The following is a 23,168-nucleotide window of genomic DNA, read 5'->3' on the forward strand; positions in this document are numbered from 1 at the left end:
GCGATGGACTGGTGACCTGTCCAGGGTGTATCCTGCCTTCTGCCCAATGACAGCTGGGATAGGCTCCAGCACCCCACCGCGACTCAGAAGGATGAGCGGTTTAGATGATGTATGTATGTATTAATAGTAATTACAATAAACAGTCTTTCACCAAGCAATGTAGTTTGTTAACAGTAGCCTGTGGTTGTCAAGCAACATTACTTGAAATTGTTCCATGAACAGCACAATAATATTAATAATAATAACTTGGCAAATTAATACAGATTTCAGTGGTCATAAATGTGTATATTAAAGATTGCAGTTTAATTCAGAATTTAGTGGTCATAACGTGGCTCGGCCAAACAGATTTAAGAACTAAAAGTTTACATTTACATTTATTGATTTAACAGGTGAGCAGTCAATAGAAACCAAAGTGACAGAAAGTACCCAGACAGTTTGAAAGGATTCAATGTAATTAAATACAAATGTACACCTTATAATTTTTGTTTAGTTGCAGCTGTTGCCAGCAAACAAAAATATTTTTCACCATATTTTTAATACAGAATGTAAATCTAATATAAATATAATTATTTATCTACTGATTATGCAATTCATAATGTAATTACTAGCCAAGCAAAATGATAGTGATGACTCTAGACTTCTTAGGCTGGCTTTACACTCCATTTATGCAACTTTAAAAACCATTTATGCAACTTCAGTTGCTTGAAACTTACACAAAACTTTTCACTTGAATTGCATAATGTAAAGTGTCCCACAACTCACTTGCAACACATTTTTTAACTCAGTCACAACAGTTCAAATTGTCTCAAATTAATGCCACCTAATTTTACACAAAGTTGTGGTTCAAAAAAGTGCTATACTGTTAAAAAAACATGAGTTGCTAATTTAGCTAACAAGTGGAGTAATGGAATGTGTTGAACGCATCTTTGTGTTTGACTTGCTCTGTGTCAGGTTGCATTGAAATTATATTGCATACAACTTGTGACTAGTTGTAAGAAAGTTTAACTGTGTAAAAAAAATTAAATTGTTTTGGAATTGCTTTGTGGAAATGTTAAGTTGCATTGAAATTATGTAACGTAACTGATAACATGTCACGAGTTGCATGAAAGTTTCACTATGTAAAACCAACCTAATGGAATATATTTCATTGTTTTTGAATAGCTTTATATAACTGTCAAGTTGCATTGAAATTATGTTGCATGCAACTCACAACATACAACTACTTGCATGAAAGTTTCACTATGTAAAACCAGCCTAATGAACATTTTGCATTGTTTTTGAATTGCTTTATATAACCGTCAAGTTGAACTGAAATTATTTTGCATGCAACTACTTGCATGAAAGATTCACTGCGTAAAGCCAGCTTAATGGAATGTGTTGCATGCAACTTTGTTTTTGAATTGCTTTTTGTAACTGTCAAGTTGCATGGAAATTATGTTGCGTGCAACTCACAACATTCAACTTAGTTTCATGAAACTTTCTTCTAAAGCCAACCTAAGGGTTAAAATCAGCAGACAACAAATGCATGTGTTAAGTGCAGAGGATTGTTGTGCTCAAAAATGAAGCGTGAATGAGTATTCACTGTATAAATCAGCCTCCATTCAGCATGGTCATTCTGACCCGAGAGCTCAGACACGTCTGATTAGCGAATCATCCTGAACACAGACATTACTCACTTCATCATCCAGAATGTGATTATATCCGTCCCGTTGCATGAAATATCCTTTCATTACAATAATGACCACGCAAATAACCCAACACTGCTTATTGCAACAGCACTTTGAAGAAGCTGAATTTGTCTCGACCCTGTAATTGGGGCTGGATTTCAGCGTAAGTTGATGTTAGAGGCCTGCTTTTTTGTGTGTGCGCTTTTCCGTTTTATCCCCAAAGCTTCTTTGTCCGAAAGCGCAAGAAGCATGCAGAGAAAGCCCGGCGATGCGGCGGCGATGACAGAATTAGCCGCGGAGATATTGGGGCGCGGAAGAGATGGTATGCCTCACAGCATGAAGTTAAGTAATACCCAGCCACATCAGGCTAATAAGCTGTAAAGAATAGGCCACGGTCAGCTCGGCTCTCTGTCACTGCAGCTGGGCCGGTGTAATAAAGTCAAATTAAGCTGGATCAACCCTTTTAAAACAGCGCTCAAAAAGGCTCCCTAATGAACCGGATTGGATTTGCCATGGCCTTGGAAATTGGGCATGCAGAGATGACTGCAATGGTTATATATTGTTATAGTCCTTAAAAAACCTGTGTAATTGCAGGTCTACAGTACAACTACATTTCCTCTGGTTTCAGGAAGTGTCCTGTATCTACTGCACTAACTTTTCTCAAGAAATTCAGAGTTATAAACACTTTATATGCTGTGACTCAGTGCTAGATGTGGAGGTTATTGCCTTGTCATCCTCTGGCAGGTCACAAACACAATTCCCACTCTGCTCTCACGTTCGTCAAATTAAGAGCGATCAACCCTTTTTAAGTGCTCTAAAAACGAACCTACAAACCACATTCACCCTGGCCTTGGACACTGTGCATGCAGAAATGACGGCAGTGGTTATATATTGTTGGCTATCATTAAAAAAAAACAAACAGACAAACAAACACATATCTCTGAAATGCAGTGGCAAACCATGACTATTAGAGCTGTATAGCACCAGAAAGTGTTCTTCTACATTTACAGGCTTGGCATCGTAACAATTTCACCATGCAAAGAACCATTTAAGCATGCAGATGGTTCATTGAGTGTTCATAGTTCTTTAGTTTTACTAAAGAACTCTTCAAAAACATCTTTAGTTCACTATAAATGTCAAACTCAAAGAGAAAATACACTTCTTTGATGATGCTAATTACTGCTAGCATCCCTATGGGATTCTAGTAGTGTATTAGCAATAAGCTAATGGTGATTCCCTTTAATATTTTTGGGAATGCTTTCTTTTACAGTGCCTTGAGTTCTAGATATCAGCCAGATAAGTGTGAGGTATAAACTTTAAAGTATTGTGTAACTATTTTATAGAAGTGTGTAATAAGTACCAACGCCAGTCTAATCAAGTTTCAATGAAATAGTTCTAGATATTAAGCTATTAAAGGGCATAGTAATGTACCTAATGTTTGTTTGGAGTAAGAAGGTGGTACAAATATATTCACACTAAATTTGATTGTAATGTCACGTGTTTAAGAAGGAAAGTAAATCAGAAAGAAAGTAACATAAATAGTTCACTGTAAAATAGTAAGAAATACTGGAATTATGAGGTTTTGATCTAACAGTAACTATATATACACATATAACTCTATATATATATATATATATATATATATATATAACTATATATATATATATATATATATATATATATATATATATATATGATCTGACAAGCCATTTTCAGAGTGCATATAAAGTTATTGTATATAGAACCATGAACACTCATAGAACCCTTTGAATGATTAAATGGTTCTTTGCATCATGAAAGCTTCTGCAGATTGATGTAGAATATGTTGTAGATGGTTGTGTATAGAACCTTTTTAAAAGGGTTCTATAAAGCACCAAAAGCTTCTGATATTGTTACAATATTAACCAGTTCCACATGGTGAGAGGCTGATGACGTGTAGGCCCTCTCAGCCCCTCTTCATAGGCTCATAACTCCGTTGTGATTCACGTATGATCTTGTGATAAGTTGGAATGGAAAGGGCGACTCTACAGATTTAGGAAATGTTTGAACTGGATTTCTGTGCTGGATCATCACAAAGAAACAGACATAGAAACAGAGAATTTGACATGCAGGTGAATTTGTGGACCCCAGAGTGCATATGCACATATACACATACATACATAGGCCTACGCTACACCTCTATTTTCACTGATTTCAGAAAATATCCTGTACCTACTTATGTAACCATTTTTTGTATAAACTGGGGATTATATGCTCTTTATTCACAGAGACTCAGTGTTAGATACGGGCTTTATTGCCTGGTACTTTTGTGGATTTGTCGCTGTGTAAGCATCCTCCAGCAATTCAGACACAATTCCCAGCCTGCTCTCATGTTTGTCACTCACACAGCTCTGAATGCCTGTTTTTTATGTTAACTCAGTGATTTGATGTCCAGGTGGACTGAAGCCTCTCTGACGTCTTCAGAAAGACTCAGACGTCTCAGCAGTTTGAGAGGACGAGCAGAGATCCGGGGAGATGATGTTTCCTCCTCAGGAACAAAATGAGAAGAGCTGCAGGGCTTTTGGGTCGGCCATGTTTATCTTTAAGCAGCGTCTCCTCAAAAACAGTCTGTTGTTTATTTCAGTAAAGTTTTGTTTGTCCTATGATACTTTTTTTAGCAGGAACATGTACGTCTGTCAGCACACTTACGTAACACAGGCCAACGTCTGAAGCAGTTCAGGCTGGTATCATGAGTTTAAACACAAACAAACGAACAAACAAACAATGATATTTAAAAACTAAATAATTAAATATATAATATGTAAAAAACAAACAAATGAGCAAATAAACAAATAGATACACAAAAACGATCTTACAAACTACCAAAACAGACAAACATTTATTTAAAAAAATGCACAAAAAATCAAACAAAGAAAATTTAAATAGATTTAAAAATAATTAGTAAAAAAATACATAAATTAATATATCAATAAATATAAATAACCTCACACCCTAAACAACCAGCAAATATTTCTTAAAGAAAACAAAGAAACAAAAAATGCCATTTAGTAAAAATAAGTAAATAGATGTGTTTTGAAATAATATATAAGTGAATTGATATTTATTCTGAAAATGTAGTAAATAATCATATTTCAAGCTGATTGACAAATGAAACAACTAACTAAGTAAATAAATGAATAGCAACTACTTTATGAACTGCCCAAATAGTAAATATAGATAGATAGATAGATAGAGAGATAGACAGACAGATAGATAGATAGATAGACAGATAGATAGACAGATAGATAGATAGATAGATAGATAGATAAAAATGTAAATAAAACTGTAGAAATATTAGACACGTCCAGAATGATGAACACGAGCTGTAAGAGATTCTAAACCAGCTAAGAAAACTGCAGAGCATCAAGAATGAGGCATAAATAAAACATGATATCCAGAAATCATCAGATTTCAAATCTTGAGGCAGATAAGTCGATAAAACGTAACTTAAATAGATAATTACAACATAGCATTTACCATTTTAGTCACATCTTGTTTACAGAATTCTTGGAATATTAAATAAAACATTTAAAATGATCTGTTGGGAATAGTTAGTAATATTTAATCCAATTAATGCAAAAGTTTGGGTACCCCAAGTCAGATGAAGTTATTGTTGATTTTCTGAGTGTAAATAAGTTACACATCCTCTACAGAGACACACTACTGCACATTTTAATGCACAATTACTGTTTATTTGCTGAATTCAACATATTGGGGAAAAACAATAAAACATAAAATGTGTTTTGTGTAAAAGTTACAGCATATTATATATATATATATATATATATATATATATATATATATATATATATATATATATATAGGTTGAGGTTAACTGTTTTCTTTCTTTTATCATCTTATTATATAAAAAGAAATTGGGCACTACAGTTACCCAATAAGTGCCATATTTAAGTTTATTCCTTGTGCATGAACTTATTTTCACTTAGAAAATCAACAAAATGGGTGATTTGTAATTTGTAATAAACTAGCAAAAAATGTTCCCATGCTAGTGACTTAGACAAAAAAAAAACTAGTAAATCTTACGAAATTGATTATTAATTAATTGTTATATTTGCAATACTTGAAAAGATAAAATGAGACTTTATTAGTCTCACAACTGAGACATTCACAGTGCTACAGCAGCAAAGGGACAGCAAGACACTCAAGAAAGAAGTAATAAGAAGTGTTTGTATTCTAAGAGTTACAGTTTATTCATTCATGATACTGGTCAAAAACTGTAAAAGCAGAAACTCTAATCCTTCCTCAGACTTCCCTGCTGTAATTCATGAAGAATCAGAGTCAGTGATGAATGTGAGAGATACGTTACGTGAAGTATACAATTAATGGCTCCCATCTATCACGGTTCCTGTATAATTCATAGCGGTTAATGATATAGCGTATAAGAGCGTTCTGAGGGTTCTGAATGTCTGGATCTATAAATACAGTAAAGGCTGCGGCTCCTTTGACATTTGTTAATGCGCTTTCACTAACGACCAAATGAATAACCCTCCTAATGAATGTGCAGAAGCCGCTGTCCCGCTGTTTCCTACAATAGAAGCACATTTGATAACCGCGACCTTTTCCACCTCTCCGAGCGCGGCCCACCACGATGGAAAAATCCCCCCATAGGAGCGCGGCAGCCTCGGAGCTGAGCAGGTTCAGGCTCACTTAACACTGACTCTAACTAAGATAAGAGGGAGAGCAGAGGCTCCACTGGACTTTATATAGACGTCTATAGGTCAACTATTAAGGTGCTGTTATGTAATAATGTAGATTAATTAAATAACACACTGCATGGAGAGACAAGCATTGATTCTGTTGATGATGCCACTTGTTCTTTGAGAGAGAGAGAGAGAGAGAGAGAGAGAGAGAGAGTACACCCACCACCTGAGAGAGAAGTTATGTTTATTATGAACTTTTAAAACTTTTCATGATTTTTCTTTTTTGATGAGTTAAATTCAGGGGTGGTGCCACACCTCTAAAAGTGGTGGGGCAAAACATACTGTTTCAAAAATAAAACAAAGAGTGACGAAATGCAATTAGGCCAGAGACTAAAATTGCCTATCATGTCACACTGAGAACATGCCTTTATAAAGCTACTCAGAAGTGGGTGGTAACTAGTTACACTTACTCAAGTACATTTAGTGAAGTACTTCACTAAAATATTGATAGATTTTTACTCTCCTGAATGTTTTTCAAATCATAATACTTTTACTTCTCCTGAAGTGAGTAAAGGAATCTTTTTTACTCTGTTACATTATAATCATGCATATTTAATTACTAATCCCTTTTTTGTGTTTCATTTCAGGCAATATTTGTACTGCCTTGTGATTGGTTACATCTCTGAATTTGAAGCTTTGAATTTGAGACCAAAAGAATCCCAAAAAGAGAAGAACAGAGCTGAACAATCTTCAGTTCCTGTGCTGATAAATGCTGGATGTAGTAAGACGTTCCACTGCAGTACTGAGTACTTAAGTAGATTTTAAGCAGACTGACTTGCTACTTTTGTATTTCTACTTATTTTTATTATTATTGAAGATATTTTTACCTGTGTAATTCTTTTATGTATTAAGTATCAATACTTTTAATTGAGTACTAATTTAGGCTCCTCCCCCCACCTCTGAACCTGATCATGAGCAGTGTCAGTGTTAGTTTTGATGCTGCTTCAGTAGCTGCAGCCTCAGATAGCAGTATTGCTTTGCTAACATCTCTGAAGAACATCAGGCTGTGTTCATGCCCACTTTATTTTCTAAAGTCCACACCACAGTTTGATTCTGTGATATTTTATCTCTTTCATTTGGTTCAGATGGTGGACTGTAAGGGTTAAAGTGGACTAAATTACACGCGGGTGTTTGTTTATTGATCAGAAATTTTGCAGGGATGCAAGCGCTCTGTTACTTTCACATTCACCACCATGAAAACAGAAAAACAGAACATTGAGACGCTTGGCATCTTTGTAAATACCAGTTAAAATTTAACTCATCAGGTCGCTGATGCTTGGCCCAAAATATGCTGCGCGATGCATAATCAAACACATATCATTGTTTTATTGCTTGTCTTTCATTATTTACAGCAGCTCACAGTGCAGGAATGGTATGAGAGTTTAGAAAGAGTGAAATGTTAAAGCAGCAGGTTGTGCAGACAGTACAGTGATAATGAGCAGTGGAAAAAGTTCACTCTGGTGTTGAAGTCTCTCATGAATTAGCTCGGTTCTGTTCTTTGGTGTGGACCTGAATACGGGTCGAGCGTTTGCATGTCAAAACCGAACTAAAGCGCACCAATCAAGGCAGGTCTGAAAGCGCCTTCCAGCTTAAATGGAGATTCTGATTGGCTCTGCCGTTCAGTTTAACTCTGCCTGTTCGCGTTGGTCAGGGCTTCATGCCGTTTAGTGAAAGAGGTTTTTATGTCACGTCCTGAACTCAGAAAGTAGTGGGGTGTGACCAGAGTACTCTGAAAAGTGGGAGGGTCAAATGTCCACTCGCCACCGTGGTTCCGGCGGCACAAGATAAATAATAGAAAACAAACAACATTAAAACAAATTAAAAAATCAAACTGGTCAAGACCAAGAGGAGAAAAAAGAGAGAGGGAGAAAGAAAGAAAAGAAGAGGAACATATAGCACCACCTTCTGTTATTATGATGTCAGGCTTGTTACAATAGACAAACCCTTCTTTGTGCTATATAGAAACTTTTTCAAAAAGGTTCTTTATAGAACCATCTACAGTACATTCTCCACCAATCTGAAGAACGCTTCACGATGCAAAGCAGCCTTTAATATGCAAAGGGTTTACTGAGTGTTTATGGTTCCACATCGAACCTTTTCTTTACTAAAGAACCCTTAAAGAACCATCATTTTTAATGTGTAGGCTGTGCGCTTTTGTGACAATCATGCCGGGACCACCCAAGTTTATCCTGCTTTATTTCATGAAGGATGGCATGTGTCTCTGCCTTGTCGCCCACCAACGGCTGAACGTGTAGCTCCTCTTCTGTAAGCTGGGCTCTTGACTGTTTAACTGGAGGAATAAGCTGAGTGAGATCTTCCCGTCTGCTTCACCAGTACTGAGGGTTCTGAGTCGTCTTCATCAGGGTAAGATCTGCTAACAAAGACAGTTGAATTGTTTATTGATCTGTGTTCAACCCTCAACTGAGAGGGAGAGAGAGAGAGAGAGAGAGAGAGAGGGAGAAAGAGAAAAAGAGAGAGAGACAAAGAGAGACAAAGAGAGAGAGGGAGAGAGAGAAAGCAAGAAAGAGAGAGAGAGAGAGAGAGAGAGAGAGAGAGAGAGAGGGAGAAAGACTTTACTTTGACTTTAAAACCCCTTTAATCAACCATTGTCCACAGCGTAAGAGTATCACAACCAACTCGAAATAAAATCACAAATAGAACAAAGAAGAAAAAAAAGCAAATAAAACAAAAACCAGCTCAGCGGAGCTGCAGAGATCAGTTCACACATTCAACACAAACCCACTGAGTTCATCAGGTTCACAAAGCAACCCCCCTCCCCCCCATTCAGCAAAAAAATAGTCCACATTGTCAATAAGAGTGTAGTAGGTAAAATCAACAAGGAGCCTTTTCAAGATCAATCCTCTGACCATCAGTACTGGGTCAGTACCCCCACGGTTCTCTATTCTATTCCTCCTAGTACACCAGATCGCTAACTTAGCAGCACCATACAAAAAATTCAAAAGAACTACCATGTTTCTTTTTGAAACGGTGTACTTTGGACCATAAATAAATAAAACATTGTCAAAAAAGCCTAAAAACTTCAAACCCCATTCCTTAATTAAACCCATAATGGGGCCCAAGCGTGTACAGTGAAGAAAGACATGAAAAACTGTTTCTGACGTCCCACAGAAAGGACACCCATCTCCCACTAATGGATCAATCCGCGCCGCGTGCCTGTTTGTAGCTAAAATCCCGTGTACAATCCTCCATTGGAGGTCACCCACCCTCTTCTCGATGGGTCTTTTGTACAGGGACCGCCAGCTACCTTTCGGGGAAGAGCCAGCCTGAACAACCTCTGTCCATTTAGACTCTCGCACGTCTCTCAAGCTGTGAAAGTGCAGTACTTTAGTACATGCAATGTACAAAGCCCTCTTGGTGAGAGAGCTAAAGAGACCAAGAGTCAGGGTTCCCAAAGACAAGAGTTTCCCTTGACCCTCCTGCCAGTTTTGCATCTCCGAATCTCTCAAATCTATCTCCAGTTCAGGAAACACAGGCTCTTCACTCTGGCACTGGTCTACAGGGGTCATGTCCAGGTAGTCCCGCACAGGAGAAGACAGATCAGACTTCAGCCGATTCAACATCTGTAGCGCCAGTCGCACTGACCTGAAGCCACCCATCTCCGCCAGCTGTGCTGCTGACACCCAGTCCACACCTCTCCGTAAGTGGCGGACTTTGGAGATGCCTCTTTCCAGCAGGGCCACTCTCAGAGCCCCTGAAACCTGGCTCAGCGCTGGAAACACCGGGTTAAAAAACAGAGGCTCTTCAAAAATCCACATAGACGGTGTAGCACCACTGTCCCTAGAAAATGAGAAGAGCTGCCATGCCTCCACAGCAGCTGAGTAAAAAGCAGTCAGTCCACCTAAATCCACTGCTCTCAAAGAAAGCGAGAACAGGTGTCTGTCCAGGCCCAGTCTTCCAGCAGCCCTCAGGAGAGCACAGGCAACATCCATCCAGCTGTGACGGCCATGATACAGCAACCGCTGCACCGCCTGCAGACGCAGAACAGCCACTCTGGACCGAATGTCTATTAGTCCCTGTCCTCCCTCCTGCACCGGAAGATAAAGGACTGCAGCTCTCAGCCAGTGCTGTCCATTCCAGAAAAAGCTTAACAGTTCCTTCTGAACATCGTGGATCAGTTGTCTTGGTGGATTAAGAACAGTGAGCTTGTGCCACAAAGCAGATGCAATAAGGTTGTTTGCGACCAGGACTCGACCCCTATAGGATAGCCGGGGTAGCATCCAAGACCATTTTGACAACCTGGCACGGACTTTCTCCACTAGCCCTTCCCAGTTCCTAGCCTTTGCTTCATCAGTGCCCAACCATACCCCTAAAAACTTTTGCCCTGTCCTACTCCACTGAACCCCACCTGGAAGTGAAGGTAATGTAAAATTCCTACTACTAGCACCACACCAAAGAGCCTCTGTTTTCTCCCAGTTTAGTTTTGCTGAAGTAGCTAAACTATAAATATTTAAAACATTTTTCAGGGATACAACATCTTGCTCGTGGCGTATTATTACAGTAATGTCATCTGCATATGCAGAGACCTTAATTAGACTATCATTAATCTGTAGACCTGCCAGACTTTTCCGAAATAAACTGAGTAAGGGCTCAACTGCAACTGAGTACAGCTGTCCAGACAATGGGCAGCCCTGCCTAATCCCCCTGCGCACTAGAACAGGGACACTCAAACCCCCTCTCACCTTAATTAGACAAGAGGCGCCTGTGTACAACAACCTGACCCAAGACATAAAAACATTCCCAAACCCGAAAGCCGTCAGAGTGTCGAACAGATAGTTATGATCTACATGATCAAAAGCCTTCTCTTGATCAAGGGAGACTAAACCAAACTCCAATTCAGACATTTTACCATAATCAAATAAATCTCTGATTAAAAACAGATTATCATAAATAGATCTTTCTGGTACACAGTAGGACTGATCTTCATTTACCAGCATTCCCAGAACTCTTTTTAGTCTATTTGCAATACAGCGTGACAGAATCTTATAATCTGAGCATAGAAGTGACACTGGTCTCCAATTCTTCAGGAGACAGAGGTCTCCCTTCTTTGGTATGAGAGATAAAACGGCACGCTGACAGCTTTTCGGAAGCACACCAGCATTAAAACTAGCCAGCAGAACTTCAAACAAGTCCCTCCCGATGATCCCCCAGAACGCCTTATAAAAGTCAACTGGTAAACCATCCACACCAGGCGCTCGCCCAGAAGTGAGCTGAGAAACAGCCTTGGTGACTTCATCAAAGGTCAATGGACTGTCCATTTCCTGCTTGTGTTGTTCATCCAGCTGAGGCAGATCTTCAAGCAGGGCCTGGGAACACTGCTGATCCAGGGCACTGGCCGCAAACAGTTCAGAGTAAAACTGTACAGCCAGCTTCCTCACCTCAACTGGGTCTGTTGTGACTGTACCGTCATCTCTACGAACTGACAGCAATGTCTTATTGTGGGTGGAAGACTTTTCCAAGTTAAAAAAGAAAGCCGTGGGAGCGTCCATATCCTTCACAGACAGGAACCTGGATCTGACCAAAGCTCCCTTTGCCTTCTCATACAAAATGTCACTCAGCTCCTGTAACTTCATTGTGAGCTCTGTCCGCAAATCAGAAACATTTTGATTTATCATTTCATTGTGTATCCGTGTAATGTCTTTTTCCAAAGCACCAACTGCATTCCTCAGTTTGGAAGTAGAATAAGCTGTAAAATCTTGACAGAATACCTTAATCTGAGCCTTCCCCACTTCCCACCATTGCATTAGACTCTCAAACTCTTGTTTTTTTCCAACCCATTCCCCCCAAAAAAGTTTAAAATTTTCACAAAAACCTTTATCTTGTAAAAGTACCTTATTGAAATACCACATACAACTTCCAGTAGTGTGAGATGTAAAAGAAAATTCCACGGTACACAAGTGGTGATCCGAGAAAGAAGTGGGCTGAATACTAGACTGACTTACCATATTCCGCGCACCCTTCGAGACATAAAATCTATCCAAGCGCGCTGCATAAACTCCCCCTTCAACAATTTTAACCCAAGAATACTGTTTCACAGAAGGGTATTTTTCCCGCCATACATCTATTAAATCAAAATGGGACACAATGTTAGCTAGAGTAAGAGCAGATTGAGGGTGTGGCTCTTCTCCATTTCTGTCTTTAACAAAGTCTAAAGTGCAGTTCCAATCCCCTCCCAACACCACAGTGTCTTCTGGGGGGAGTGACTGCAACAACTGGTTCAGTCTAATAAACAGCTCATTTCTATCTGGTCCCCTGTTTGGGGCATACACATTTATAAAAACAAAGGCATGGTCACAGACCTTTGCTTTTAGCATTAGTAGGCGTCCCGCTACAACCTCCTTAACAGACAGTACATTAACCATAGCTGTTCGTGAGAACAGGATGGCAACACCAGCACTAACATTTGAACCGTGACTCAGAAAAAACTCCCCCTCCCACCATAAACCCCATTCAGAAGCTGTATTATCATCACTGTGAGTTTCTTGTAAGAAACACACATTTAACTTTTTTAAACTACAAAGTTCAGAAAAGAGGGCCTGTTTACGTCTGTCCCTGAACCCATTAACATTTAAGGAGCCTACCCTAAAAACCCCCATATAGACAGGGAAAAGTGAGAGAAAGCAGTAAAGCAGAAAACAGGCTGAGAAAGCAGGAAAAACCTTCCCCCTACGTGCACTGTGCTCATACATTGTCCTGGTCTAAAACGGGTTGCACGCCCATCTTTACACATTTTGCCTTTCTGATTGCGGTTATATGCTTTTTTAAACGGAACCGCTTCTGCTTTGGGAGAATGTCATAACCAACACTCTTCTGCACCTTCAATGCCGAACACACAAATCTATCCAAATCAGGGAAAAAGTCTCTTACATCTACAGACTTACCTTTGGTTTCATCTAAGAAAGAGTTAATCTGATCAACAGAGTATAATATCTCACTGCTGTACTGACTTCCTCCCACATCAGACACCTCAGACATCCTGTCCTCCTCCATACCCTCCTCCTGAGACACAAGTAAACCTGACTGAGCATCACTCACTGGCTCAGATTCCTGCTCTTCAGCACTGCTCCCCCCTACCTTCAATCCAACCTGCACCTGAGCACCATCTTCTCTGCACACCTGATCACCAGCCTCACCAGTTACCAGAGCACCCACTTTGCCCCACACCTGAATACTAGCCTCTCCGCTCACTTGAGCACCATTCTGAAACCCACAATCTGAACTTTCACCTGTTCCTCTGCTTGAGTGAGCACTAAACTCGTCACTCACCTGAGCACCCACCTGACCCCTGACCCCATCATCAACCACCCTTTCACCATGGTCAGCCTGCTGCTGAACACCCACATCATCTGAAAACTTGTTCATTAAGCGCTCACTCACCTCCTGTCCACGCTCTGCTCCTGACGCTGCAGTAGTGGATGAACCCTCACCTGGCTCCTCAGGAGCGGTACTCTCAGTACCCCCCTCCGGGGCCCCACTCGTTTCTGCTGCAGTGGAGGCCCGGTTCTCCTGCGCGCTCCTGCGCTCATTTAACGAACACTCAAACCGTTTATGTTTAACGCTCCCGCACTTAAAGCACTTCAGATCGTCCGTGCTGGCGTACACCATATATGACCCGTCGCCATGAGACACACGGAACGCGGCCTCGAGCGTTTTATCCGCGCTATTCAGGAACATAAACACCTGCCTCCTGAAGGACAGGACATGCTTCAGTGCCACGTTCTTACAGCCCAGCGGAATCGACCTAATCTCACTCGCTAACTTTCCAAAGCGATTCAGCTCCTTGGCGATCAGTTCATTTGAGATGAAAGGAGGAATATTGGAGACGGTGACCTTCGTTGCCGGCGTCACTAACGGAGACACCGGCACAAAAGTCTCCAACACCCAGATTCCCCCTTCCACCAGTTCATTCACTAAGCGCGCCTCCTTCACAAACACCACTACTGCTTTATTCATTCTAGATGCAGAGCAGATTTGGTCGTAACCAACTTTCTCCCCCACCGCGAGCAGCACGTCCTCGACTGCTGCTTCAGCCGGCGGGACACACCTGAACCCGTTCGAGCGGGAGAGAGACGGCGTCCCCCCCGAAAGGCGAGACGCCATGACCCACCCACTCGCCGCCCTTGGCGGTTAAAACGGCCTACAGTGAAGAGTGACCAGTCAGAAATATAGAAAACCCTCAAAACCAGGGAAAACTAGGAAAAAGAAGAGGCACACTTCCCTTCACACACACCACCGCTCACTCACACGCACTCGCCAACGCTCCGCCCACTCCCAGCATGCAGCAGAGAGAGAGAGAGAGAGAGAGAGAGAGAGAGAGAGAGAGAGGGAGAAAGAGAAAAAGAGAGAGAGACAAAGAGAGACAAAGAGAGAGAGGGAGAGAGAGAAAGCAAGAAAGAGAGAGAGAGAGAGAGAGAGAGAGAGAGAGAGAGAGAGGGAGAGGGAGAAAGAGAGAAAGAGAGAGAGACAAAGAGAGAAAGGGAGAGAGAGAGAAAGCGAGAGAGAGAGAGAGAAAGAGAGAGAGAAAGAGAGAGAGAGCAAGAGAGAGAGAGACAAAGAGAGACAAATAGAGAGAGAGAGAATTACAGAATCAAACTCTTATTTATCTCCTCCATCACTGTTGGCAGTCGTTTCCTGACCTTTCGCTCTACTGCAGACTGAATGAGACATCTAACACTAGTCAACCGAACAAGGGTGGGACCACACCTCCTGAAGAGGTGGACAAAATGTATCGCTTCTAAAAACAAAGCTAACCATCTTCTCTTTAACTGACTGTTAAAAGAACAGCTGGTCTGCTGTGTAAAACACACTGACTAACTTACACTTTCAGCACTACACACAGCTCAGCACAGACAGCTAATGTAATAACACACATAGGTAATAATACAAGTCCAGAGAAACTGCACTGAAGTTAAAGTACAGTGAAAGTTTACTCTGTTAAAATAGGATTGTATACTGAGTGAAATGAACTGTAAATGAATGTAATCTACATTTAAACAAGTATATAAAAGTAATAAATAAAGGTTTTATCACTCGTTTGTTTGTTGGTGTGGGGAAAAGTAAGTAAAATAGTTTAGAGTAAATATTGTATAATTCGTTGTAGTTACTGAATAATTTATAGTAGATATTGAATATTTCATAGTAGATACTGATTCATTCATAGTAGATACTGAAAAATTCATAGTAAAAACTATATTTTATAGGAGACACTGAAGGATTTATAGTAGATACTGAATAATTAATAGTGGATACTGAATAATTTAAAGTCGATACTGAATAATTTAAAGTCGATACTGAATAGTTCATAGTAGAAACTGAATAATGTATAGTAGATACTGAATATTTCATAGTAGATATGGAATAATTCTTGGTAGATGCTGAATAATTTGTAGTTGATACTGAATAATTCATACCAGATACTGAATAATTTATAGTACCCAATGAATAATTCATAGTAGAAACTTAATAATTCGTTGTAGATACTGAATAATTTATAGTAGATACTGAATAGTTCATAGTAGATACTGAATAATTTGCAGTTGACACTAAACCATGTATACTAGCTCATGAATAACATGTAGTAGATACTGAATCCATAGTAGTTAAAGGGTAATTAGTGGGTGGGTAGCAGAGGGGTCGTCCTCCTCATGTTGCCCCCTCCCCCCTCTAGTTTTGGCTCTCCTGAAGGTGACTAATTTAATTTCCCTGATTTGAGTGACCTTGGGCGAAGCTGCTTTGGCTGTAATGATTTTCTGTCCCTTCGGCTCAGTCAGCTCGGCCTGGCCTTCTGCTTTGTGTTCAGCCTGCTCCAATGAAATGTGAAGTGAGGTGTAAAGAGATCTGTGTGTGTTTGTGTGTGTGTGTGTGTGTGTGTGTGTGTGTGTGTGTGTGTGTGAGGGAGAGGGAGAGACAGACCGAACTCCACCACACTCGCATGCCTCCCTCCATTTCTTCACACACTCCCTCAGCTCTTTTCAGAAGCTTCTACAACACCTACTCCCTCCCCCCAACACACATACCGCCCACCTTCATCGCTCACCTTGCTGGGTGTGTGTGCAGACTTGGGAAAACCGTCTATGGGGTAATATTTAATATTCAGTGTTACTTTTCAATTAAGTAAGAAGTCTGCCTATCTATTTGCTCATATAACCAGAGAACACCTTTCATTAGCTTTACTTCCAGTCAAAACAGCCATTCAATACAAGTTATTCATTTTTAAGGAGATTTTTCTGAAGAGATTACATTTTCCAAAAAAGCTTCCGAGAAAAGACCTGGTAGACACCAAAACTGCCCCCATCAGATAAACAACACTTAAAGCTTTCATCTCTGAGAGAGAGGAGAAAATCAAGCTGCTTCAGATCTGAAAACATCCACAGGTGTTTCTGTCCATCCTTCCACTGTGAGAAGACGACTCAGCGCTGTGGGTCTGAAAGGATCTGTAGCTGATCAAGAAGAACCTCACTGAGAAAAGGAGACAGACACATCAAACAAAGAAGCTGAACAATGGACTGACCACCCCAGAGTCCAGACCTCAACACCACTGAATGTGTTTGATTACTTCAGAAAACGATCAACCAGCTTCTAAGACTGAACTTTGGAGGTGTGTCTGCAGATTCTTTGAGGAACTGAAAGTGAGTCTCCTGAGAAGATTAGAAGCTGGAATAAAGGTAAAGCGTGACACACTGAACACTGGAAATATGTATATAATATTTAGTTGTTGAGGCTTCTGTGTGATTTTCTCTCAAATATATGTTCTTCTGTTTTTTTTCTGATACTGAAAAATGAATGTAAATTGACTGAAATTTGCTTTTTGGTTATCTATCCATTCATCCATCTAAATTTTGGTCACCCCTCTTGCCGGCAGTATCAACCCACAACTGAAACAGTGCAGACCATCAATCGGTCAAAGACGGTCATCTCAGCATCATTACTCTCTCTCTCTCTCTCTCTCTCTCTCTCTCTCTCTCTTTCTCTCTCTCTCTCTCACACACACACACACATACACCCACCCTCCTGGTTTTGGGGTGGGGGGGGTGGTGCTGGAGCCCATCCCAGAAGGCAGGAAACACCCTGGACAGTTTGCCAGCCCATCACAGGGCAGACACACACACTCACACACTCACACTCTCTCACACCTAGGGCCAAGTCAGCATCTCCAGGTGGAATGTGTCTTTGGACTGTGGGAGGAAACCCACACAGACACAGGGGGAACATGCACTCCACACAGAAAGGACCCTGAAAGAACCCTGGACACTCAGAATCAAACCCAGCCCCTTTCTTGCTGTGAGGCGACAGCGCTACCCACTGCACCACCGTGCTGCCCAAAACCTGAAATCACATAAAACCGAATGCAGTAAATAATAAATCAGACCTCAAAGCTCCTCCAGCGCTGCTGCTCCTGTTTGTGTTTACTGTTTACACTAGCGTATCATTAGAAATCATGTGACCACCACACAACCTCCAGATAACCCGGCCTACTTTCGCGGGTGCTGCAGCATGATAGGAAGCAGACACAGACGCTTAACCGGGGTACCCGTAGTTCTGGATCCATGTTATTAAGGGTTCTGTGCTTTAAAGCTTTGATCTGAAACATAAAGCACATATCTATCTCATTAGATCCAAAACACACCCAGCGACAGAACCACCACTCTGTATCCGCATCTCCTGCCTTGTCTGCACACTTAAAGATGGTTCTTCAAGGATTCTTTAGTAAAGATAGAGGTTCTATATAGAACAATGAACACTCAAAGAACTTTGCATGGTGAAATGGTTCTTCAGAGTGATGGAGAATGTGTTGTGGTTCTATACAGCACCAAAAAGGGTTCTTCTATTGTTACAAGCTTGTATCATAACAATAACATAACACTGTTTGGTGCTATATAGAACAAAAAGGTTCTATGTAGAACCATCTAAAGCAGATTCTCCATCAATCTGAAGAACCATTTCACCATGCAATGAACCATTTGATCACGCAAAGGGTTCTTTGAGTGTTCATGGTTCTATATAGAATAATTTTCTTTCATAAAGAACCCTTAAAGAACCATCTTGTGTACTTTTCCATTGATAAAAAAAATCTGCTGAGGTTTAATGATCGTAAAGCTGCTGTGCGCTGATCTTTTGGGTATATTTATATTCAACACGCGGCTTCATGTCTTTCTTGGTATGAAGAGCAGTGAGTGTGTGTGCGTGTGTGTGTGTGAGTGTGTGTGTGTGTGTGAGTGTGTGTGTGTGTGTGTGTGTGTGGGTGTGAGTGTAAATAATGATTCAACAGTTTCCATTTCCAAACTATTGTTAAAAGCATATATCCAAACTCTTTTGGCCCAAATGTGGTTTTTAAAGTTATTTCAAAGCAATAAACATCTTCTCATGATGCTCAGTGTCCCCATACTTTTGACTGGTAGTGTGATCATGGGCTGGGGTTTGATTATGTTCTCCTCACACACACACACACACACACACACACACACACACACACACACATACCCACCCAGCTGTGAATTGATGCTGTATCGACCGGCCTGCACAGCTGCATGTGTGGCTTTGCTGGGCCATGTGTTTGTTTAGCTGGTGGGCGGTGGTGGGAGGCGGTTGGGGGTGGTGGTGGTGGGGTCAGGATAAGGCCAGCTGACAAAAAGAAGTGACATTCCAGATTCATCCCATGCTTTATACTGTGCTTCATAATCTTCATTTCTGAATGTAGAGACCAACCACAACAAAAGAAAAGTGTAGAGATTGATTTAGATATATTACGTTTGTTTATAATTATTAATTACTTATTTTCATTTGCTTAATTTTGACGCCTTTTACACTGCAGATTCATTATTCAGATATTAATCCTGAGACTTTATCCAATAACTACTATGAACAATTCAGTAACTACTGAAAATGATTCAGTAAGTACAATAAATTATTCAGCAACTACTAAAAAATATTAAAAAATGAATGTTTCAGTAACTAGTAGGAATTATTCAGTGACTACTATGAATTATTAAGTAACTACTATGAAATTTTCAGTAAATACTCAAAACATTCAGTAACTACTATGAATCATTCAGTAATTAATACCAATTATTCATTAATTACTATGAATTATTCAGTAAATACTAAAATTTATTCAGTAATTACTATAGGTTATTCAGTAAATAGTAAAAATATTCAGTAAATACTAAAATTTCAGCAATTATTATGAATTATACAAGAAATTCTAAAAAATATTCAGTAACTACTATGAACTATTGAGTAAATACTACAAATTATTAAACATCTCTGAATTATTCAGTATCTACTATTGATCATTCAGTAACTATGGATTGTTCAGTTTCTCTCAATTATTGAGGGTATTCAGTACTGACTAAAGATTATTCAGTAACAACTATAAATCATTCACTATCCACAACGTATGTTCAGTATTACTGTGTATTATTCAGTGTTCAGTTGCTACTATGTGTATGTTAGCTGTGCTGTAGTTATTACTGTGAACTAAAGCGAGGTGCTCATACAGACAGAGAGTTTCAGAGGTTCATTTTAGAGTCAAAAATAAAAAAAATAAAAATATAAAGTTTTTTTAATGCCCATCTTTAACAAACTGAAATCATAACTAAATATTGCCTCTTCTACTTATAAACACTAATGTGGAACAGATCAAAAGCTTAGAATCTGCACTTTCTACATCACTTTCAATGAGCCACTAGTCAGAAATAATTCATATATATCATATCTTTGTTAGTGCCAGTGATAACCGTATCCTGTCGTTATTATATAACAAAAATTCTGCGTTTTTCCAAAATTGTCAGAAAATGTTTTTTCAGTGATCTGTTTTTTTCTGTGTTGGTGAAATAAAAACGTCAAGCTTTTTGCTACAATCTCTCACTTTTTCATCCCAGAGAAATGGCGGATTGTCTGTTTCATGCCTTCCCCCCTCCCCCTTCATTACCGAGTACAAAGCAGAGGCCTGGTCGGCCCCTACAGACGGCTCTGCTTCCCTCTGGAGCCCGCCGCTGCTAAACGAGCGTTTTGCAGAACCTGAGAGAAACCTGCGAGGCTCTCGGGGGACACTGCTCTTCTTCAGCTCAGAGAGAGAGAAATATTTGATGTCGCTTAAGCTGCAGCTCTCCACCTTTTTAGCAGCCCCGGCCCTGTGAGACACATCCTAATGCAGTTAAAGTGAAAGTTTACCGAAATATCAAAATGTAGTCGATCAACCAAGACATGTTCTACACTGGAGCTACAAGAGAAATGTGGATAACGAGTAATTGAAGCTATCAGCCATCAATTAGCTTTGAGCAAACCACAAACATCACTGTATTTGTTCAGGGTATATGATTAACATATGATGGATGCCATTTAGCCCTTATAATTATTAAAAATTAGACTTTATTTTTTATCATTTTCCAACATTGAATCACTTAATCATTCAGAAAATGTGTGAACCAATCTCAGGAACATTTTCTGGGCTTATTTGTTGTCATTGGCTGCCCTGTGATGGACTGGTGACCTGTCCAGGGTGTTTCCTGCCTTCCGCCCAATGATGGCTGGGATAGGCTCCAGCTCCCCCCATGAGCCAGAAGGATAAGTGGCTTAGAAAATATGTGTGTGTGTGTGTGTGTGTGTGTGTGTGTGTTGTCATTGGCTTGAATTAAAGGGTTGAAAAAAAAACAGGCTTGAGCTAGCAAATACAAAAAATGTGGCTAAAAAGCATCAATGCTAATGGCATTAGGACATTAGGGACATTCTGATGATATAATTAAATTACATTTTGTTTAAAAGATAATTTGCTTTCAAACTGTAATTTGGGTATAATTTATAATAACTTTTAAAGTGACCTTTATTTTAAAAATATTAAAAATAAAGAAAAAAATATGAGAAAATGAACTTCTGAAGTTTGCCTTTTTAGTTTTAGCTTGGGAGCTATGAGGCTAATGTAGTAACAGAAGATTATTTTTAGCTTAAACTTGATATTTTGTTGGTATTTTAGCCCATGTTTTTACTCAACAGCACTTTATGCAGTTTCAGAATCCTCATAAGTTGATGACGGCTATTAGAGCTTAGCTTTCAATTTGAGCCATTAATGTCAGAACATGAGAAAAAACCCACCCAACAACCCAAAAACTCATTACTTGTTTTTCTTGAAGCTTGTAACAGACATTAGCACATAGTCAAGTTTGTATGCATCAGTTCAACAGTGATCTTTTCAGTAAAGAGTTCTGCTGCCACTGTTTTCCATTTCTAACGACTGACTGAAACCTGGTTAGACTACATCAGTGATGTTTTTTTTTCTCATGAAAAGAGTTCCACCTATTGTGAATCGAAAGGTGATGGCTTGATTCCTCTATCACTCCCTAATTATGTTAGTAGCTAATTGTGAAGTCCTAACCAATAGGAGAGCTTTCTTAGCTGCATCTGACAAAATCCTGCTTGATCATTTAGTTTCCGTCCAGAACGTGCCAATAAAACAAAAGCAGTGCTGTAATTCATGGTATTCTGTTGACATCATGTAACCACAGTGCCACCACAGTGAGCAGCAGTGGTGGTTTGTTATGAGATAACAAAGCCATAACGGATCCAGCTGAGGCAGTAAAACACTTGTTTTGCCCTAAACATTCACTTTAAAACCAAATTTTTAAAGCATATTAACGTTTCAGTGTTTTTTTTAATTGATTATTTGATTTGATGACAAATGAAAGCTGAAATCTGAACAGCTGAGCTTTCCCGCTGTGTTACTAGTGCCTCGTCCCAAACGACATGCAAAAAAATAGCACATATACTATCAGAAGTGCACTCATTAGTGTAATAGGTGAAGTATAGAAGTGTGTGGTTTGGGGTTCAGCGTTAGATCAGCCAGTGAGACGCAATCAGCAGCTCCAGTGGGTGATTATAGCTCTGCTGTGCTGCTTGTTAGCTGCTCATTAAATCATTAAAGTTTATAATTTGAGAGCTTTGGCTGCTTTGGTAGCCACTTTTATTAGTCTTCGTGAAATCTCATACATTGGAATTTTGTGCAGGCTATTTGGATCCAGTCCACCAGTTGAGCTAATCTTCTCCTCATACCATTTTCTTTAGACCGGATCTAAAGGGTCCACATGCCTTTTGATGTTTTTCTTGGTCATTCTGGTCTATTTTGCTTGGTCTTCATCCACCTGCAGGGTTGTAGCTGCGGCATAGTCATAATTACAGCTCACCTACCAGAATGGCGGCAATGACGTGGTCAATTACTATGAATACTTGCAGAGTTTAAATACAATCATGATTCTATTGTATAAAAATCAACTACAACTCACAGCCTTGTACTTTTTAGCTCACAGAAGTCATTAGACCTTCTCTGAAGGCCTAGAAGGCCCTGCGGGTTCCCCTCTGTCTATTAGAGATCGTTTGAAAACTCAACAGAGTTGAAGGCGAGTTGCTGTAGGCATGCACTTAGCGCCATGCTAATGACTTGATAGGTACTTTAGTGCAAAACTAAAGGAAATTTCAGACACCAAACATGTCCTGGCTGATCAGCTGCATTTGAGGGCGAGAGAAACACTGTAAACATCTTCCATTTTTTATTTGCTGAACTATTCCTTTAGCACGGTTAACACTGAATTCTCCATGTAGCGTTGCGAGCGGAGCCCGGGGGGGTTAGGGCTGAGAGAGCGTCTCTTTAGCGTATGAAAATGCAGCCTTGGAGCGCTTTGTTCCTCTCTTGCCGCGGAGACCTGGGGGGGTTTCGCCTTCAACAAAGAGCCTG

Source organism: Colossoma macropomum, unplaced genomic scaffold (assembly GCF_904425465.1).
Source record: "Colossoma macropomum unplaced genomic scaffold, Colossoma_macropomum, whole genome shotgun sequence".
NCBI lineage: Eukaryota > Metazoa > Chordata > Actinopteri > Characiformes > Serrasalmidae > Colossoma > Colossoma macropomum.